A 23,271-nucleotide genomic window follows, 5' to 3' on the forward strand; every position below is an offset into this window, starting at 1 on the left:
TATCTCAGCAAAAGAGTTTTGTTTTTCAGGGATTTTTTTCTAAAGGGGCTCCAACCTTGTTTTGCTTTCCTCCCAACCCCAAAGTGTCAACATTCTATTAAAAAAAAAAAAAAAAAAAAAAAAAAACTACACATATAAGCATACCTGGGCTCCCTAACACCTCACCCCAGAGTAGGAAGGGAATACTGTTCAAGAATGACAAAATGTCCCACTGTTGCTATTTTCAAAGCATATAAAGCCAATTATCCTAATGGGACCAGTCCAATCTATGAAGGGCATGTCCAGGCACAACTTTTTTAAAAGACATGGTCTGACCTAGATAAAGAAATCTGAGACAAGGATTCGAAAGCTGCTTAAGATGACAGAGTACTGAGGGAGGCTTCGAGTCAGCAGCATCAAAGAAGCACCTCAGCTCAAATCTTGCTGGTCTTGGGATGACTCACCAGCACTGCTGTGATGCCTTCCTGCCCCATTCATCAGACGAGTTTTTTCCATTAGAATTTATTGCCGAGATGCTCCCCAGAAAGGTGGTAAGATCAACTCTGCAGTTTTGGGGGTTTTTTCTTTTCTTTTTTTTTTTTTTTTTGGCTGCATTGGGTCTTTGTTGCTGTGCACGGGCTTTCTCTAGTTGTGGCAAGCGGGGGCTACTCTTCGTTGCGGCATGCGGGCTTTCTCTTTGCAGTGGCTTCTCTTGCTGCGGAGCATGGGCTCTAGGTGTGCGGGCTTCAGTAGTTGTGGTGCACAGACTTCAGTACTTGTGGCTCGCAGGCTCTAGAGTGCAGGCTCAGTAGTTGTGGCGCACGGGCTTAGCTGCTCCACAGAATGTGGGATCTTCACAGACCAGGGATCGAACCCGTGTCCCCTGCATTGGCATGCAGATTCTTAACCACTGTGCCACCAGGGAAGCCCAACTCTGCAGTTTTAAAATAGGGGAGATATGACTGAAAAGTCATAACACTGATTCCACATACTACACTCAAAAAAGCCCAAGGAGAGTAAAATGTCAGTTGAAGGAAAACTGGCCTCCATTTCACCTCCACCACTAAGTAAAAACACACTAGAGTCTGTTCTGGATTTTTTTACTAAAGAATTAGCTGATTCTGACAAAACCTGGTGTATTACTAAAGGCATAAGACAGATTAGTTAGGTGGGGAATATATAGATGAAAAGGCTGGGCCTGCTTAGGGCCTGCGGGAAGGAATAGAAGTTGTTTTTGTAAAAAGGTTAAAACCTATAGAATAAGATAGAGCCTCATGATTGGCCTCATCTTTAGTGGGAATGAGCTAGAAACTCCTGCTCTCAGTCCCTGTGCTGTGGAAACTTCTAGAACAGAACCCATAGCACATACATGTGGGAACGACGAGAATGTTGTTGGGCAAAATAAACACTCATTTGGGGCATGCGCCTGGGGAATACAAGAAGCAGATGGTCAGGACACTGAGCCTTGGTTCCCTTATAGCATCATCCAGCTTCCTCTCCACCCTCCTTGACTCTCTTTTCAGGCCCTGAGTTTGTCCTTCCCGTCTTGGAATCCACAGCTTAAATATCTTTTTAAAAGCTTTACCTCTAAGCACTGCACAACATAAGTAAACTGAAAAGAGTAGATTTTAAGCTGGAGTGCCCACTGGAATTACCCAAAAAGGTTTTCAAAATGCAAATGCCCGTGTCCATACCCAAAGATTTAGGGATGCAGACTGAAAATCTGAATTCTAGTAAAATTTCCCTAAGGGATGCCGATCCACAAATTCAGGTGAGAAACTATTGCTATAGGGAGCAATCACCAAACTGGGAACTCAAGAGAACCAATGGGAAGAAAAGCAATGGAGTACCTGGGCTAGTGTCCCCAGGAGGACCAAGTGGCCCATAGGTAACCTGCATTCATGGTGGACAAAGGGAGGAAAGGAGGACCAGAGAGTAACCAGGGTAACAGACAGGTGCCCCATGGGAAGACCAGTCTGTCCTGTCAAAGATCGCCAGAAAAGAGGATCCACTTAGGAGACATGGAGTGAGATAAACAGGGAAATTTGGACAGGATTTAGGTTTTGCAGGGATGGGTTTGCAAAAGGTATTCACCTCAAGAAGGCTAAGTAATCAATTTATATAATATATTCAATTTATTATCTTGAAAACAGACAGGAGATAAAAATAGATGAGTATATCCTCTGCACATTTCTTTAAATATTGCTGTAACTACAACAGGATCCGGATGGACCCTGAATGGAAAGAAATTTGTCATCGGCCCCCAAATCGAAGATGTATAATCCATCATGGCCACTAAATTTCTACGACAAATCTCTTCAGCCAAAACAAGGTAGAGCGCTTAGCTAATTACAACTCCCTGATCCCTTTGGATGTCAAAAACAAGTCCAATTCATTTGTCTTATGAGTCCCTATAAACAAATCCTGTTGTTTCACTTCAATATGAAAGCCCCAATATAAAACAAAAGATTAATCTGGCTGATGAAACCTAGTCCAGGTGTGCTAGGATAATGATCATATTTGTCTATCATTGTTTCATCTGTAAAATGGGAATAACAGACTTCTCTCCACAGTATAAAAAAGAAATAATACCCTAGGCAGTTGCCAAATAATGAAATACTTAGCTCTAATTGCTAAATAAATGACTTACATAATTAAGATCTACGTTTCCTTTGTTTTTCTAAAAGCAACATCTAGTTCCTAATTTGCATCCTCAACCTATTCAAACCTGAATTGCAAGAATCCTTTCTGCTTTATCCAGAATTCCAAACATGGAATTTATCTATTTGATTAGATTCTCCCACTTCTATTATCATTATGGAAGCTATGCCTTTACCCTGTGGATTTCTTTATCCTATGACATTCTCTGGAAAGAAGTCTGGGAGGGAAGCAAAGAGTCTGATATTCACGTGTGAGGTCTGAAGTTTAACACTGAGGCATGGTTGCTTTTTCTGAAATGGAGGTTGATTCTGTGACTGATGGACCATAGACCCTGAAACCTGTTTATTCTAGTCTGAGTTATCTAAATGTGTCCTTCAGTGTTTCCCAAATAGATGAACCATCCTGAATGACTGAATTACATTATTCTTTGCTCAGAAAACTGTCCCTCACTTCACAATACAGCTCTGTCCTTCCTTCCAGCCTCCCACTACTGCCCTTAAAAAAACTATGTTGGGATCTGGGTAAGAGTTGGGGGGGTGAGGAACCTGGGGATGGCAGAACATCTCTTTTCTACCTTGCTTCATGCCTTTCCGTGTTGGACTCTCTCCACCCCACTTGCCCACAGGGAAGAAGGGGTGAGTTATCTAATTACTGACTCTGGAGAAGGAACTGGGCATGGGCAATTCAGCCCCTTCCTCCCAGTCTTAGGATGTACCTGACTGCGGGAAGCACACCCTCCCTGCCGCTCAAGGTGAGGAATTTTACAGGCCATGTCCCCTATGGGGGAGTTGTCACAGGTAGAAGATATACGAGAGGAAGAGGGTAACTTTGATTCAGGGATGCTGTGTTAACAAGCCCACTGAGCTAACAGGCCTAAAGCCCATTCTCCAATTAGTCTTTATCTCCAGCTGCCTGACCCTGCATTACCTTCAACTGGTTTCTAGATGAACACACAAGAACAGGAGGCAGAATAGCAAATGGTGCTGGAACTGATGCTTAAGGGCCAAGGCAGAGGCTAGATTAAGCCTCAGCGAACTCCCTCCAACCCCGACATATCACCTAGTCTAACCACAATGAACATACCCGATCTTGCACGTCACCTTGCACGTGGTACTTTGGGGCTTCTGCCTTCACTCACACTCTTCACTCATGCTCGAACTACCTTTCCAAATCCTTCCGCTGGCCCCACCCGACCCCCAGGCCAGGATTACCCAGCCTTCTCAGAGGCAGCCAACCTCAGGGACCTCTACATTCCCTGAATCCTCACTGCTCATTCTCTCTTGGTCTTTAACACTCTGTAATCACAGACATTTTTAAATGTAAGTCTAATCTCTGGAAGAGTCTTAGTTCCTTCACGGTCAAGTCCCAATCACCTCCTCCCCCTCACTGCTCCACTGGCAAAAGTTAACTAGTGTTTATTGAGAACTTATTATGTACCAGGCATGAAACTAAGAGCATTATGTTCATTACCTTGTTTAATCTTCCCTAGGAAGTAGGTACAGTTATCATTCTCTAGAAGGAACAGGGTCTGTGCTCACAAAGGCTCATCATGCCAAGCACATCTCACTGTGTCTGGTGTAACTATGGGAGACTTGCAGACTTGAGACAGAACAGCAGATGGGGATGGGAAGTGAGACTCAGGGGGACGAAATTCAGTCCCAAACTGAGGGTTCCACCTTCACTGCCTTGACCTTGACCTTCACCTACACTTGCCCCTGGCTTTAAGGAGGAAAAGAAGTCTCACTTTAAAAAAAAAGGCGGGGGGGCTTCCCCGGTGGCGCAGTGGTTGAGAGTCCACCTGCCGATGCAGGGGACACGGGTTCGTGCCCCAGTCCGGGAAGATCCCACGTGCCGCGAAGCAGCTGGGCCCGTGAGCCACGGCCGCTGAGCCTGAGCGTCCGGAGCCTGTGCTCCGCAAGGGGAGAAGCCACAACAGTGAGAGGCCCACGTACCGCAAAAAAAAAAAAAAAAAAAGAAGAAGAAAATGGAGAAAATAAAAGTCCAGGTGGTCACTGCTCCATTAAAGGTCTAACTGCTCAGTATGAAAAGGCTCCCCAACCTGAATCCTTGCTCTGAAAACAGAGGTCTGGATCACTGTGGTTTTGCCATGAGATGAAAATAACAAGCCCTGAGGATTGCTTGAATTACAAGGCCCAGACCAGATCCACTCAAATATAGCTGGAAGCTTTCTAGTAACTCTTACTGTGCATGGGGAATGAGCTGCTCAGAGAAGTGACTCACTTACTGGAATCTGTGCTGCCTGCATTACTCAGCTGATATTAATACACCCACTTGTTCATTAAAGTTTAATTGGCGTTCATGTGAATTGGTTTCACCGGATACTTAATCAAAGAGAAGTGTTTGTGTATGAAGTGTTCACATACAAAGCTAGAAAGCACAGCTCTTCTCCAGCCTCTGCACACTTCCACTGGCTGCTCTTCTAACTCTGTTGACACATAAGTTAGTCAGAGAGGGTGGGACAGTGATCTTGAAAAGAGAAGGGGGAAAAGCTGTCCAAACACAAAACAGGAATCAATGATAAATCCTCTGTACCACACTAGACACGGTTCCTTAGCTCATCAGCGACAGTCTGACACTGGCCAGGACTCAAATGCCAACTCCTCAATACAAACTTGTTCCTTTTTGGAGTTCATTATCAAAACTGCAGGGCTCCTTTTCTCCCTGGGCACCTGTCTCCCAGCCGTACATCTTTATTTTTCAAATGGGTAGATAAGGAAATTAACCATCATTCAACACAGTCACACACTTTTCCTGTACTGACAAGCAAGCCATGAACGCAATCCCTAATGCCTATTTATACAGTCAGGGCTGTCAGTACCCTGTTATTTCTTATCGGATATCTCACTAATCAACATTCCTGGAAATGTAAGTTTTTAAAGCTCTTGAAAAGACCGTGCATGAAGTTGGGGAGAAAAGATTTCAAGTCTGGTGGCTCTGGTTGTATTATCAATTTTTCCTTAGGGATGGTCACCGTTGGAAAGTACGCATAACTTCCTGGCCCAAAACAAATCAAGGTGGGTTAAAAACTTGACACTCTAGACTAACCCTCAGAGACTGTAGGTTGAAAGGCAATATACTGACTTTTTTTAATAGCTTTATTGAGATTTGATTCACACACCATACAATTCACCCATTTAAAGTCTACAATTCGGTTTTTAAAATACTCACAGGGTTGTGCAACCATTGCCACAATCTAATTTAATAACATTTTCATTGCCCCAAAAAGAAACCCATACTCATTAGCAGTCACTCCCTACCCCCCACCCCACCCCTGCCAGCAACCACTAATCTACTTTCTGTCTTTATAGACTTTACGAATTTTCCTACTGTACACTTTTCATATAAATGGAATCACATAATATGTGGCCTTTTGTGACTAGTTTCTTTCACTTACCATAATGTTTTCAAGATTCATTCATGTATCAGGACTGCATTCCTTTTTATTGCTGACTACTACTCTGTTTTATGGATATACCAAATACTGCTTATCCATTCAGCAATCCGCCTTTTAAAAATAAAATAGATCTACCAAAGAATAGCAAATTATTTAGCAGCACTCAGCCTGGCAGATAATTTGCTAATCCCCTTCATGATCTAGTCACCATCAGACATGTAAGGTAAGTGGGGTTGTAGTAGGGCTTCACACATGTGGGAGGAGGCGGCAGAGCCTAGTAGCCTCAGCCTTTCAAAAGTGAAAGCTCATCACCATGATCCATCTGCGCATGGCTTCACAGTTTACGAAGAGCTCTCACTGGCGCCATGTAGCCAGGCAGTGGTTCCTTGAGGAAGGAGCTGCCATGTCTGCATCTCTAACTTCCCCAAGGCGCCTGGCATTGCTTGGAATGCACTGAAAGAACAACACGAGCAACCACTTCTCTCTCTAGGAAAGCCACCTTTTTCAGCTTCTTGAGATATGACCCAACTACTTAGTAATAGGCACCTACGATGTGCCAGGCACTATCATGGTGATTAATAAGATATGACACCTGCCCTACAGGGGTTTAAAATCTAGTAGAAAAGACCAAAGGAATACACACAGGACAAATCAGTGCCAGATGAACAGAATTAAGGGTGTGAGAGAACTGAGAGAAGGAAATCTCTAGCTTATTACATCTCACTTGCCATGCTAGTGATTTCACTTCTAACCTTGTTTGCAGAGTGGAAGCTAATTACAACATGACAATCATAGATAATACATAGACTTTCATGGAGGTAGAGAATTCATAGCTATGAGTGTCCTGAAAAAGTACAAACGGGTCTGCAACTGGAGCATAAAACAGAGCCAACTTCAGCACGCACATGATTAACATCACCAGATAATGTAGACCAAAAAAACAACCATCCGGGCTTCCCTGGTGGCGCAGTGGTTAAGAGTCCGCCTGCCGATGCAGGCGACACAGGTTCATGCCCCGGTCCGGGAGGATCCCACATGCCGCAGAGCACCTGGGCCCGTGAACCATGGCCGCTGAGCCTGCGTGTCCAGAGCCTGTGCTCTGCAACGGGAGAGGCCACAACAGTGAGAGGTCCACGTACTGCCAAAAAAAAAAAAAAAAAAAAAAGGAACCATCCAAGATGGAAAGTGAAGGGGGTCACCTGTCCAAACCAAAGGAATTTCTGCCTCCTTCAAAGCAGGCTTTTTAAAGACACTGTCAGGAAGCTGGCAATTCACCCAGAAGTTGCCACCTAAGAAACCATATACTGTGAAGGAAAGAAATAGGCTTCCAAAATACATGTAATCTAACCATACTTTGGTACATGAGGCCAATAATACAGCACTGGGCTTATTTGGTGCTATATGTCTAAGGGACTCAAAGACATTTGCCAAAGAGAACTCAGTCCTTCCCACCCCCTAAGCAAGTGTAGAGTTGACTCCTAGTCATTAAGAAGCTCAAGAGCATCTTCCATTCCTCTGTCCTGTATTCTGAGGACACACCTGAGCTCCCAGATAAAGGTACTTTGCCATCAAACGAGAAGTCCAACTCATGTTTCTGTTTTTTGGGGTGTAGGGATGTATACATTCCTTGGATCCAACTCATGGAACATGAAACATCAGGTTTTCACACAAACCAAAAACAATTGACACACTTAATGAGAGTTTCTTTGACTTAAGATTTCTACCAGCATGAAACCCTCTTTAATATATTCATCCAGTTTGTGCATCAGTACAAGTGTTCCTTTTTAAATTCCTATAGCAAGTTCGTACATCCTGTCTCCTAATTACCTCATGCAAAAAAGGGAATTTTACCTTCACCTCTCTTGTTCATTAAAGCAAGTTTCAGGAAATACTTTGACATTTTTTAAAAATACATGCTGATTTAACAGAAAGTTTTAGAGATTCATTGCTGCTTATACTTGGGGAGAAACAAGTTAATATCAAATCATAGTTAACTTTTTAACCAATGGGAAAAAAGAAAAATAAAGGGGAGCATTTTTCAGGTTTATTGCAACTCTATATAACCTAGATAGCGCTTGGTAAGACCCCATTACACCCGAACGAGGGTGGTGAAGCAGAAAGCAGCCCAGAGTTAAAGGTTCTAGGTTTGCATCCATTACTGCTTTAAGAAAACTCACCTTATCTCTCTGAACCTCAGTTACATCATCTCTAAAAGGGAAATGAATGACAAGCTCTGCCTTGCCTACCTTATGGGGCTGTCATAAGGTGCACATAAGAAAATGTGTATCTAAGTGCTTTGCAAACCGCAAAGTCCCATACACAATGTGAGGTATTCATAATATGAGGCATTATCTCAATATCCTTTCCTATAGACATTTTTAAATGACATGAGCAAACACGTGTGCCTTTCTGTTTCTATTTTGAATAAGCCAAAGAAACACCCCCAAAATCAGCACCACCAGTTCCAGGAAGCTTCACTCTCTCTCTCTCTCTCACACACACACACACACACACACATATGCACACGCACACGCACACACACACACACATATAAGCTTTTTAACGATAAGTGCTGTATAAGACAATAAGCCCAAGAAAGCACCAGCTCCTGAAGAATTTTCCATCTCTGAGCTATCCTCATGAGCACAACTTTAAAATTAGTGTCTTTCAGTGTATCTTATTTTTTGAAGGTGTGTGAAATATCTTAGAGTATATCACCTTTCAAAAGCCGTTATGCCAAAATCCCTACCCACCTCTTCCTGGTGCAGGAGAAATGGTCCCAGAAAGAAGTGGCCCCAGCATATCAATGTCTTCTGGAGAGGAGGGAAATGGGAGCCAGCACTGAGGACAGGACCAGGCACATGCAGACTGAGAGAAGATAGAACCTGCCTGGGTGACACAGGAAAAATTCCACCCTACAGGCCATCTTGGATCAGCAAACTGACCCTCAGAGCCACATGGCAACGCTCCAGGAAGCAGCTTATCAAGTATGTGGATGCCTTCAACTCCCCACGCGCACTCTATCATCTGAAGTTGACTCTCTCGACTACCATCTGCAGATAAGCAAAGATCAAGGACAGAGAAGCCAAAACTTTTCCAAGGTCCTGAGTGGCTGTGCAAATGCAATTCCTATGTCCCAGGCTAAACTGGTTCCCAGTCCTTGAGTGAACAGGCCAGGGTCCTAAAACAGGCCTAAACCGTTCACTTGGTACCTGTCCATCATTGTAGCAGGACGGAATAATGAGAACTAACACTTGCAGAGGGCTTGCTGTGCCAGGCACCATTAAATATGCCTTACCCACATTTTTAACTTATTTTTTAGCTTACTGAACCCTTACAACGACCCTATGAGCTAAGTATATGAGATGAGGAAACTGAGGCACCAAGCGATGGAGTTGTTTGCCCAAGGTTCTATAACAACACGTAGTGGACAGATTTAAACACTGGTGGTCTGGCTTTGATGGCCGTTCTTACCCGCACACACTCTGCCTATCCCTGGGTACTTCCCACACTGGCTGAACACCCACCAGGAGCCAGGCACCACTGGAGGCTCTCACACATATTTTCTAATTTATTCTCACAGTGACACTGGGAGACAGATTCTATTATCTGGAATTCAAAGAAAGACACAGAGACCCTAGGAGGTCATTTAACCAAGGTTTTAACAAACACTTAGAAGCACACTAGGATTTGGACCCCTGTCCAATTTCAAGTTTGGTGCTCTTTGTAAACATCCAGGTTCTGCCCCAGCTCTGACAGCAGCAAACTACACAGTCCTCTAATCATCATTAGCACTGTCTATCTATATCTACCTAGCTATCTACTCATTCAGTTTATGACAAGTGGTGCAGCGGAAAGAACATGTGTTTAGGAAACAGGAAGACCAGAGAGGTTCCATCACTTACCAGCTGTGTGACTTGGACAAGTTATTTAGCTATTCTGTGCCTCAGTTTCCTCATCGAACCAATAAGAACAATGATAACAGTACCCACCACCACCTCAAGGATTGTTATAAAAATTAAATGAGATGATGCATGTACAACATTATGACAGTGACCAACACATCATCAGTGCTCAGTAAGAATTCACTAATAATTGAGTGAAACCTGAAGATTAAATGGCATAATCTAAGAACAATTCCTAGTAGAGTTCCAGTCGTATAATAGCTGCTCAAAGACAAAACTGATCTTCATTTGTTGTGCATTTCCTCTGATAGTCTAAACATGCCTTGTCTCACAGCCCTCTCTGACTCAGTGCCTAAACCCCACCACATAACTTGCACATTAGAGATGTTCCTTAGATGCTAATCTAAGATGCTAACTTCTCTGAAAGGTTGGGAGCTTCGGTTGTCCATTTTCACCGGAAATGTTACCTTCAATGTGAAAATTACTACCCATAATTGAAGTCCTAAAACACACTAAAAGGCCTCAGTTGGATATTCTTATTTATTTCTGATACATTTCTCAAGAACTAAAGAAGAAAAATGATTTCCCAACCTCCACATTTTTAAACTTTGTGTCTGTCTTCTCTACAAAGACTACAGCATTACTTATAAAATCATTTCTTTTGCATCAGGTCCTTCACACATGGTAATCACAGGGCTTTCCTCAGTCATTCACTAGTGAGCAAAAGAGAGGAGAAAGGGAAGGAAGGAAGGAGGGAGAGAGAGAGATGGGAGGGGAGATTGTAAATACAAGAAATAGAGGACATTTGACATTAAAAGAAAATTCTTATGGCAGAACTGCTTCAACCAGGACATGAAAGGAAAAACAGCTGTAAGAGTACATCATTAAATTTGGTGGAAAGGAAAAAAAGTGTGTGTGTGTGTGTGTGTGTACAGCTGTGTGTGTATGTGTGCATGCACATATGCACATATATGAAAAAGAGCTAAGATGAAAACCACCCACCACTGGGCGGGAGAAGGGGTGCCCACACCAGGAGTTTTGGGCAGCGTGCAAAGGGTCACACTGCGGCCAGGGCCCTGGGGCTGGAGGACTAGATTTGCAGCCCAGTTGTGCTGTGCCATCCAACTGCCCCATCTGGAACAAGCCATGTCAACTCAGTCTCCTATGCTCAGAATGGAGCCCTCCCAGGACTGGCGTGAGACCTAAGCAACAAAAGAGATATGAAAGTGTTTTGGAAACACTTGTACAAACATAAATGGGCATTAGTAACCCGTTTATTCCAATGCCGAGGAGAGCCACTTTTCATCTGAGCCACCGTTCCTCAGAAGTAGAATCTACTCCCATCCCAGCCTGCTTTCCGCACAGGAAGAAGGGATATAGACAGTTTTCCAGAGAGGTGATGCTTTTTAATTTCTCTATTATTTCCACAACAAAATAGCAAAAATCTTCCCCCCTTTTGTTTTTCCAAATAAAATAAATGATAATCCTAACTTGCTAATAAATGCAGGTTGGAGCTGTCCTTAAGTAAAAGCTTTTGATAACAAATTGCCTGCACTAACTGCTATTTTACTGCTGAATTTTTTATTGTTGCTTAAGCACAGCAATTATGCTAATAAGCCTAGGAGGATGGTACATCGAGTATTGAATCTGACAAATAAAATACTCAATGAAATGCTAATCTCACCTGAAAATTGGAATCAGACAGCCTTATTAGTATTTATGGATATGGCATCTTAAACGTGTTTTTTTTCAGATGAATATATATGAAATCAATGTTGTCTCCTAATACAGCCTGCCATTTAGAGGCCTCTGTGTGCTTTAAATTCAAGGTGACGATTCCTCATTGCCTCAGCGTTGCTTCTTGACAGACAAACGAGAACTTATTGGTCATCTCTGCCACAGAAAGAATTGGGCAATAAAATGTGTTTCTTCCTGCACCTCCCTCCCCCTCTGCCCATCCCATCTAATGCCCCCAAAAAGGGAAGGTAAGAACTGTCTTTCTGAGCAGAAACAGGAGGCAGATTTGACAGCAACAAGAACCATTTGTCAAACCATCTGGCTTCTCTCTTCACCTGACAGGAGGGAAGAGTGATGTGTCAGAAAGAACAGGGAATTGAGGATCCAAAGAGCTGGCTTCTCATCATGAGTTTTGCCATTTCCTCCATGGGAGGACTTGATGGGACTCAGTTTCCTACAAAGGGACCTTCAGAGCCCCATGATCAAGTCTCTCTGAGAAACAAGTCTCCACGACAGACATAAAAAATGGGGGCCAAATCCCCAGTGTCTATGAAGAATGAAATATTATAAGCCAAGGTAGACACATCATGAGAACCTGAGATTCTAGAACTTGTGCTTTGATTTATATTTACACGGTCCCTCCTTACCGTGTATCCCCAGTATATATTTGAAATGATTCAGCTTAAATTCAGAGACCTCAGACACCAAATACAAAAAAAAATAAACAAGACTGGACTGTTTACCAACTGTCCTCAGGAATTTAATTGGTTTTCTTCTTTGGTATCAATACGTTACTTCTGGGAGGGAGCAAAGAAGAGAAGTCAGCTGCCTATTTTAAGCAGCAGAAACTAATGCTATCTGAATATTGCATTATTTATTTTAAAAATCCTTCTTTAGGGGCTTCCCTGGTGGCGCAGTGGTTGAGAGTCCACCTGCCGATGCAGGGGACACGGGTTCATGCCCCGGTCCGGGAAGATCCCACGTGCCGCGGAACGGCTGGGCCCGTGAGCCATGGCCGCTGAGCCTGCGCGTCCGGAGCCTGTGCTCCGCAACGGGAGAGGCCGCAACAGTGAGAGGCGCGCGTACCACAAAAAAAAATCCTTCTTTCCTTTGATTTCCATATGAACCCCATAAAGCAGGAAAGAGAAAATCCTCTTCTCCAGAAGCTGCTGTAGGTAAGAAAATGAAGAATCAGAGAGGACTTCCTCATCCAGCCAGAGTACGCGGGTTCTGGGGTTAGGATGAGCAGTTTTGCCTTCTGACTAATTCCAGCCTGCCGCCAAGCACACTCAGGTCCTCTGGGTCATGGGCCTGTTGACTCACCCCAAACCCAAATACCCAAGTTACTAGTCACTGCTGGACAAGAGAGGCAGTGAACAGGAACCTCAACACCTGCAGCAGCCACATCAGTGACTTCTCCCACCACCTTCAAGGCTTCAAAGGGCTGACACCCCTTCCAGAAGTTTCTATCTCCCCGGGGTAGGTCGTAGGCATGGAAAAATTCAAGCTTGCCCGGAATGGAGGAATTTGACATGTTGTGACAAAACTGGGCACAGATCCCAGGACTCCAATTCACTCTGGGGCCTTGGAGAGTCCCCTTCCTCTATAAGCCCCTGTTTCTTCCTCTGTGCCGCTTCGCCTTTTCAAGACAAAAGATGTCCCTTGGCCATTAGCAGAAAGGAAAAGAGAGAGAAAATGGGCTTCAAAAATACAGAGTTCAATGCAACTTACAGAGGGCCCTCACAATCCTTTCTTCAGCAAACCCTCACAATGCAGTCAAAGCTGCACTGATTATTATCCCCATTTTGCAGATAAAGACGTAAAGGCCTAAAAATTCAGAAATTCCCCCCAGATAACACAAGAGCTAGGAGATCCTCAGCCCATAGCTGGGGGTTAGGGGGAAATGCTGGTACAGGTGGTCAGCCCCAAGGCAGGGTAGAGCCAGTAGATTCTATAGGCGTTAATCATAATGTTCCAAGACACACCACCTCCAAAAAAGAGAAAATTCTGGTATTCCTTTAATATTAGTGATCCACACCACCCACGGGAGCTGACCAACTCGCTACCATCCCCCTCTGCTTCACACACCTAGAAAGTCCAGACACCCCTTTATCTTTATCATACGAGGACCAACACTGCAATTTGCAAAGCATCATCACAACAAATTCATCAAGTAGGAATCAAAAAGCCTAAGAATAGACTAAGAAGTCTATTCACTCGCCCAATTTTCATAGGTCTCACAAAGCAGGGCCAGCACCCAGACCCAGGCCCCCTGTTCTTTCCACTTGATTAAGCCACCTCTGAATTGCCAGGGCCACCATCTCTTTAGTAAACAACCACAGCAGAAAGTCAGCTCTGAACTGAGACATCTCCCAGCAGAGTAACGATTCGAGTCATACTTCGAGGAATAATTTCTGGGAAAGCAGAGGAGGTGATGCTATCAAACAGTGAAACTTAAAACTCCTACTCACTACCTGCCTGGGACGGAGCAGGAAATGGGGCTGAGGCCCTTTCCCTACAGGCTCCCCCTGCCCATTTCTGTCGCTCACAGTCATTACTAAACTTAGCGCTTTAAGCAAATGAAAGATGTTTCCTAGCTGCACAGCCCTGGGTAAATCCCCAACCTCTTTGGTCCTGTTCCTAATACACACTTACGCACACATGCACATACACAGATGCATGCGTGCACGCACACACACACACGCATACATACACACACACACACACCCTAGGACCATCCCTTCTTTTCCCTAGTGGGATGGTGACAACAGAAAGCTCCTGTCCTGCTTATCCTGCGAAGTCCCGCAGCTACACCATAATTGTTCATGTGTCTCCAGCCTCTGCACCCAATACTCTGACCAGAACCCTCCAGCTCTTCCTTGGGCTTCCTAATTCCCATCCTCCTTCTGCTAAGCCCCACTTCTCCATCCTCACCTGCCACTCTCCTCTGTTAGGCCTGGTCACCTCCACCCTGGACCAGAACTAACTTCTCTCTCCATCACCAATCTCAACCTTCCCCTCATATCCAAAATCCACCTTTCCCTAACTGAAATACTGCCAGCTCTCCAACAAATGAAAGCTCTTAAAACATCCTCCACTGGACTGGCTGCACCTCTCCAGACATGCTCTGGTTGGTATCCTCCTAAAATCAGCATCTCCATAACTAAGTCTGTTCTACAGGTCTGGTTTCTAGAGAGAAAGGTTTTGTGCCCAGGACACAGGAAGGAAGTATGGCGCTAAGGGGAACTTCAGTCAACACCTCTGAGACACATCGCCCCACAGCGTACATCTCACCACTCCAGAGAAGCTGGGGCAGTGGGGAGGGTCAATCCCCGGGCCAGATGCTGAGAAACACCACCTTGCTAGGGCTTTTACAAACATTCTCTAATCTTTACAACTGAGCATGCAAGGTATATTTAATGCCAAATAAAATCCATTTAAATTGGGGGTCAGAGAGGTTTAGTAACTCAGTCTCACTGAAGTTATGTAAATCATCCTAATTCAAACAGCTACTGGAGCCCGGTTCATAACCAAGTCGATACAATTTCACTGAGATTCTCTGTTGTTGAACCATGTCCGGTGCTCTGCCAGATGCTTTGCCTAGATAATCTCAGTTAACATACATAACAACCCCTCCTAGTAATTATTAGTGTCCCATTTTACAGATCTGGAAATTAAGGCCACATGCCACACAATATGTCTCTGGCACATTTAGGACTGGAAGCAGGGGTCCTGGACTTGCTCTTTTTCTCTTTCCTCTGTATCACACATCTTTTTCACACCTGAAGTCTCCATCTTTATCTGTGATGTGTTAAACATAAAGGGTTTTTCTATGCATGAGTCACTAGAAGCAACACTCAGTAGTCTATGCAGAATCTGCACTGCAAGTCAGGAAAAGGTGTTTCACAAGCAGCAACTGAGTTAAGATCCCAATAGTGATGGCGGAAGGTGGATTTCTGGAGCATGCCATGTGCATACAGCCTGACCCTGGACTGTTCCCAAGGGTCAGAGTCACAAGGCAAGGCTGGAGTTTCACTCAGTTTCACAAAGCACACCTTGACTTGTCCACCTTCCTTGTAGCAGGGGCAACCGCAAAGTCTTTTTCAAGAAGGTTCATAACCAAAGTCAGAAATCCAGAGGTTATCACATAAACCACTTCCTCCTCTTCAAAAGGAAATCTTGGGCTTCCCTGGTGGTGCAGTGGCTGAGAATCTGCCTGCTAATGCAGGGGACACAGGTTCGAGCCCTGGTCTGGGAGGATCCCACATGCCACGGAGCAACTAGGCCCGTGAGCCACAACTACTGAGCCTGCGCATCTGGAGCCTGTGCTCTGCAACAGGAGAGGCTGTGACAGTGAGAGGCCCGCGCACCGCGATGAAGAGTGGCCCCAGCTTGCCACAACTAGAGAAAGCCCTCGCACAGAAACAAAGACCCAACACAGCAAAAATTAATTAATTAATTAATTAACTCCTACCCCGAACATCTAAAAAAAAGGAAATCTTTTCCTTTGTTGAGGAGCACGGGCTCTACGCACGCGGGCTTCAGTAGTTGTGGCACGCAGACTCAGTAGTTGTGGCTCACGGGCTCAAGAGCGCAGGCTCAGTAGTTGTGGCACATGGGCTTAACAAGAGAAGCCACCGCAATGAGAAGCCCGCACACTGCAACAGAGAGCAGCCCCCGCTCACTGCAACTAGAGAAAGCCCGCGCACAGCAATGAAGACCCAACGCAGCCAAAAATAAATTAATTAATAAATAAAATATTTTTTAGAAAGGAAATCTTTTCTGATAGAAGGAAGGTTGATACTCTAAGAACTTGAGAGCTAGAAGAAGAGATGGTGCATCTTGACCTATCTCACTGGGAATGTCACCAGCATCTTAAGCAGACATCACCTTTCCCTCTGCCTCTGGAAAAAACAGGATTAAGAAGGAGCCGGGAGGGGGGGGAAAGCTGATAGCTGCTCTTAAGAGCTATAGGTCCCTAAATCAGTTCCCAGGAGCCCTTCTAATTCCTTGGGTTAACTGTAGATAACCTTCCAACCCCTCAGGCCTCCTAAGTAATTCAATTTAACACATATTTACACAGTGCCTAAAAATGTCAGCTACTGAGCTAGGCTCCAAAGGCTCAGAGATACCCGCCTTCTGCAGATCAGAGCTCAGAAACAGATACCACCCATTACAATACAAGATGGTCTGAGAAAGCATTTCTGAAAATACAAACCATGGGATGGGGAATGCAGGAGCAAAGAGACTGATTCCAAATGGGAAAGCTGATGTTTCTGAGAAGGCAGAATTTGAGCTAGGTATGGAAGGATGCTGCCTGGCATCCACAGCCAGCCAGGCAGAATGGCCCTCCATGTGGGATGAAGAGTATGAGCATGGGGTAGATAGGGGGAGTCAGGGAGCAGGGGGAAAGGCAGCCTGAAGTCAGATCGGGTAGGGCCCTGTGCAGGCTTATCACATATATTAAGGACACTGGGAGGTCAGAAAAACACAAGGCAAGTCTCATGACAGAGGCTGTGAGCTCACTACTCTCAGGGCACCCCACCAAAATAAAACCTACCCCTCCAAAAAACGAAGGAATGTGCATGTATATGCAGCCAACCTCCTAGCATGCCACAGACAGAACAAGGAAAGACATGTTATCACTCACTCATGCCACAATATGGCCTCTTGAGGCTGGACATGGTACCACAACCTCCAGTGTTAAAGACAAGGAAACAGAAGCCCCATAAAATATATTGGTGAGACCTGGCAATTCAGAGCTGGAACTGGGTGGCCAAAGCCTGATTCTCCAAAGGCCTATAACATCATGCAAAGTATGGTCTCTAAGACCCAATTTAAGCTAAGGACAGAGATTTTTAAAAATGAAAAGAGGAAGAAAGGTAAGAAGGTAGATAACCAGGGAGGGAGGGAAGGAAGGAAGAAAGAGAGGGAACAGATGAGAAGGGAAGGGTAGGAGAAGGAAGAAAGGAAAGTCTCCCAAGGCCACAGTGAGAAGGGAAAACAGTATAGGTGCCACTGCCTACGGATAAAGAATGATTATACATAAGTCAAACATAGGGAATTCCTGAAAAAAAACTAAAAATAGAGTTACCGTATGATCCAGCAATCCCACTCCTGGGCATATTTCCAGTGAAAACTCTAATTCGAAAAGATACATGAACCTTAGTGTTCACAGCAGCACTATTTGCAATAGCCAGGACATGGAAGCAACCTAAATGTCCAACAAGAGATGAATAAAGAAGATGTGGTACATATATACAATGGAATACTATTCAGTCATAAAAAAGAATGAAAAAATGCCGTTGGCACCAACATGCATGAACCTAGAGATTATCATACTAAGTGAAGTAAGCCAGACAGAGAAAGACAAATATCATATGATATCACTTACATGTGGAATCTAAAATATGAAACAAATGAACTTATTTATGAAACAAAAATAGATAGACTCACAGACATAGAAAAAAAAAAAGTTACGGTTACCAAAGGGGATAAAAGGGTGAGAAATAAATTAGGAATTTGGGATTAACAGATAACACACTACTATATATAAAATAGATAAACAACCAGAACCTACTGTATGGCACAGAGCACTATATTCACTATCTTGTAATAACCGATAATGGAAAAGAATCTGAATCTATAATAGAACTGGATCACCTTGCTGTACACGTGAAACACTGTAAATCAAGTATACTTCAACTAAAAAAATAAATAAATAAGCCAAACATGGCACTGCAGCTCCAAGTGACTGTTTCAATTTTGATAGTACTGGTATTCTTTTGAAAAAACAAAGAATGTAAACTTTTTACAAACAATTTTTGAGGGTTTTTTTAAACCAAGAAATAAATATATATTTATAGCAATATAAATGTACAGGGGAAAACTAGACACATACTAAATTTTTAACGATGGTTCCTTCTTGGGAGAAAAAAAGGATGAGGGAGTAGGAAGGGGTTTGGTAAGCTGCAGAAAGGTTCACAAACTCACTCACTCCCTGCATCCTCACCCTTGCAATGTAAGTTTCAAGCTTCTCTACCCATGTTACTACAAAGCGTGTATTCATTCATGGACCCATAAATTAATCCACTGCCTGTTTCATAATCCACCCTACATGTCTCCATGTTATCTAAAAATATGTAAAAGATTTTAAATGCTTTATTAAATTCAAAGGCCCCCCTACTACGAGTAACGATAGCAACATTTACTGAATGCTTAATATGTGCAAGGTGTTGTTTTAGGATTTCACATGCATTATTTCATAGAGTCTTTCTCTGTTCTATCATTAGCTCCACTTTATAGAAGAGGGAGCTGAGTCACAGAAATTAAGCAACTTGCCTAAGGTCGTGTAGCTACTAAGCAGAGGATGCTGGATTTAAACCCAGACAACCTGACTCCAAAGCCTGCCCGGTCTACACTACGTCTATGATATCACTCTAATCCACCAGCTGATTAACTCAAACAAAAAGGGAAATGGCGAGGTGACCCTGTTCCAGCTCCTGGTGAACACAGCTTCCTTTCAAAGACTCATAAATCACCTGTCGAAAAAGCGAGTCTAGAATTATACCGGGAATCACAATAAAGTCAGCAGATTCTAGACTGTGGATACTGGTTTGTTTGGGGGTTTTGGTGTTTTTTTTTTTTTTGGTAACTGATATCTATTTCTTCATCTCTCACTTCTGGCATTTCTTGCTGATTTCCAGGTTTCCTCAGAATTACTGGCCACCCTTCCACAGTCACCATCAGACGTTCTCTGTATCCTGAGATGCAGTACATGTGGCCCATGAACTTTGAAATCATTTAGTAGAGCAGACTGCTCTCTTGCAACCTCCTCTTCTGTCGAGGACATCAATTTCTTCTTAATAACGTCGATTCTCCCCTTCCTAGCTCACAGATCATCCCCTTTCCCTTGATAGAGATGACTGACAGAGGCAGAAAACAGTCATCTGGGCCATTACATCACCCTCTCCAGGTTACAGAATACTAAAGGACTCCCTCCCCTGGAGCCCATTCTAATCCCATCCCTGTCCAAGAAGTAACCGGAAACGAAAGGCTGTGATTGGCTGCCAATTACATCATTGCTCTACAGGCCTGACTGAACTCTTAATTAAGTGAATGCCACTTTACTTCCTCACCTGACTCCACAGATGAATAAATAACCACAAAGAGAACAACATGGGGTGAAGGCAGTAATAAACTATAGCCTCTGGCTCAGGTAGGAAAGAGGAACCATTTGCTGGGGTCACCTGTCATTAAGAACGCTTTGGTCACCAGGTGAGGACATATAGTTCTCTATATTAAATTAGAGGAATGATTCAAAGGGGACCAGTTTCAGCTGACAAGAGCAAAAAGAAAATCAATTTCAGGTTGCCAGGACAACTAGACTTTTCCTGCAAGAATAAATTTGATACAGCCCTAAAATCTGACAACTAAATGTTTCCTCACATTACATCATATCCCCAAAACGTTTGTTGAACCAGTTAGATAATGAAGCCTACTAATTACTTTCTACAACATCCATAAGACACAGGACTGATGCTCTTGGCTCCAGTCTGGCTTTCCTCTAGCAGCTCCACTCAGTAACTTAGTTTTACAGTGAATGAGGACTATGTGCTTCTTCAAATAAATCTGAAGGCTTATCATTGTCAGGTTGTCCTTGGATCCTGGAAAAGGGAAGGTGAACACCTTTTGAATATACATCCCCTAATGGCTGAGATCTATACCCATGTTCCCTGTCGTATCATTCACCAACTACCCCTTCCAAAGAAGGGGTCCAAAGTCATAGAATTATATTTAGAATTATATTTAGTCCCTTTAGACAATGTTGGATCTAAAGGGACTTGGGAGATGACCCTTGTTTTACCAGAGAGTAAATCCAAGATACAGATAGGCAAAGCGATGGCTCAAGGTCAATACAGATGGTCAACAGCCAAGTCAGGACTGGAATCCAGGTCCTCTGATAATGGCTTCTGGGCAATTTCCTTAAATAGCTACCATCATTCCACCTCTGCCTTAGAGACTCTGGGAGCTAAAGTAAAGTCCACTTGGTCTCCTATTAATCCTCATGAGGCAATGACCCCAAATGGCCTTATCCCAGGAGTTCAAAGTCCTGACCCCAGATCCAATAATATCTGATGAGATGAGCCTTCTCTATGTGCTTATGTTCTCATAAGGTTGAATATCAACTTACCTCCAGGGGCTATTAAAAACAAGAAGAGCTAATAAATCACTGGAAAGCACTTTGCAAATGTAAAGTAATACAAAAATGCTAAGCACCAATAATATAAGTGTCCCAGGCTGAGGCAGGTCCCTGGATAGCAGATGATTTCAAGGGGCTGGGCTGTGCTCACCATCATCCACCAGAAGATGTGAAGGCCACGCCTCTCTCCAAACTTCACTCTCTTTTCTTAGACTGCTCCCAAAATCTCAACTATATCTCTAGATCTTATTATAACATATTGTATTATGATGGATATGCAGGAAGGTACTTGCTATCAGTTCATACGGTCATAGAGTCTTCGCTAAGTGTGGAGAAACACTGAGAGGAGATCAGAATCCAACAGACAGGAAAGTAAATGTCAAGCTGTCCCTCACTGGTGATAAACCAAGTAAACCATGAAAAACAATGAACCCATTAGAAGGTACCTGTCAGCAAATGCAGCCTTGAGAGCCAATTTAGAATCTGATGAGAGGTCAGAAGAACAGAGGGCTCTGGCTACAGGTGCCAATGGGAGAAAGAAGTGAGGACAGAGCATTCCTTCCATCCAATACCTGGTCCTTGACTCTCATAAGCAAGGTGAGCAGAAAAGGGCGGGAGAGGAAACCAGGGGTGAGTAGACTAATTCAGAAATAAAAGCTGGTGCCAAGCCCTGTCATCGCATTTTGTGTGATGTTGGGCAAGTTACTTAAACCTCTCTAAGCCTCAACTTCCTCATCCATCCAACATAGATAATACTACTACCTATTACACTGGCTGGCTTTGAGGATTAAATGAAAGGAAATATGGAAAGCAATTTAGTCAGTGCCTCACATTTAGCACATGTGCAATAAACAAGAGTTATCATGCTAACCAGAGAGACTGGGGGCTGGAATCCAGCACAGAAACAAAATTCAAAAAGTAAAGCATGGGACTTCCCTGGTGGTTCAGTGGTTAAGAATCCACCTGCCAGTGCAGGGGACACGGGATCGAGTCCTGGTCTGGGAAGATCCCATATGTCATGGAGCAACTAAGCCCGTGCACCACAACTACTGAGCCTGTGCTCTAGAGCATGCAAGCCACAACTACTGAAGCCTGTGTGCCTAGAGCCTGTGCTCTGCAACAAGAGAAGCCACTGCAATGAGAAGCCCACGCACCACAACAAAGAGTAGCCCCCACTCGCCTTAACTAGACAAAGCCCACACGCAGCAACGAAGACCCAACACAGCCATAAATAAATAAATAAATAAATTTTTTAAAAAAAGTAAAGCATGATGTTAGAGGTCAAGATTATGGGAACAGAGAAGAAAATCTCTACCCTACCAGTTCTACTTTGTATCTACTAGGGAGTTATCATGGTCGCATTCCCAAATATCAGATTTAGGGGTAGATGACAATAACCCAGAAATGGTCAGGCATCTGCAAACCTCAGACTTGAGTGGAAATCCAGAAGCACTTGAAAATTCAACCACTTGATCAGTGTAGTGGTCAGCTCTCTGCATTTGAGCCACTAAAATCTAGGATTCAGTAATAATTGTGGCTCCAAGAGCCTCATCCCAAAACAAATTTTAGTTTTTGTAAAATGCTCCCCCTCCCACCCCCAGTTCATTTAACAGACTTTAACACACATGGACACAGTCCATGCTTCCTAGGGAGGTGAGAAATGGGCACAAGAACCATGGAATTAAAGAGTAAGTCCCATTAAGTCAAGCCCAGATAAAGAGACATGAGACTTCAGAGAAGCAAAAGAAACTAAATTTACTGAGCTTCTATTCTGGCAAAGATGCACGATAAGAATTGAGAGGAGAGAATCAAGGAAGACTTCCTGAGAGAAGCCCCTATGAGCTGATAATCTGCTGGAGTACCTAGGATTTGGGGCCACATCCATCTCTTCAACAGGATCCTGACAATGCAGTGCTGCTGGATGGGCAACCAAAAGCTCCAGAGCCACCAGCCACCCTTCCCTCCAGGTTCCAATTGTCAGCATGGGCATCTACCCACCACTCCATGCCTGGAGGTGAAGCAGGAGCACAGGGAAACGAGGGTGTGAGCACAAAGTTGGGAGCAAGCCAGCATCAGGGCTCATCTGCTGCACCCCCATGTACAAGGCACAAGCAGACATGAAGAGGAGACAAAGAAAGGAATGAAGAAAACATGGGCTTCTTGGTAAGACAGGGTGAGAGAATAAAGGGTGTTGAGTCAGGTTACGAAGAGAAAAAAAAAATGAGAGACAAGAGAAAGGGTAGGAGCAAAGGGCAGAAGGAAAGAGCTGGTGTGTTGTTTGTGGTGTTTATTTCTTTAAGCCTACTTCTGCCAAATCATTTTTTTAAAAATCACACTTGTGTTAAATCCTTCAAATGTCAGCTTGAGAGGAC

This window comes from Hyperoodon ampullatus, assembly GCF_949752795.1.
Source record: "Hyperoodon ampullatus genome assembly, chromosome: 5".
In the NCBI taxonomy this organism is placed as follows: domain Eukaryota; kingdom Metazoa; phylum Chordata; class Mammalia; order Artiodactyla; family Ziphiidae; genus Hyperoodon; species Hyperoodon ampullatus.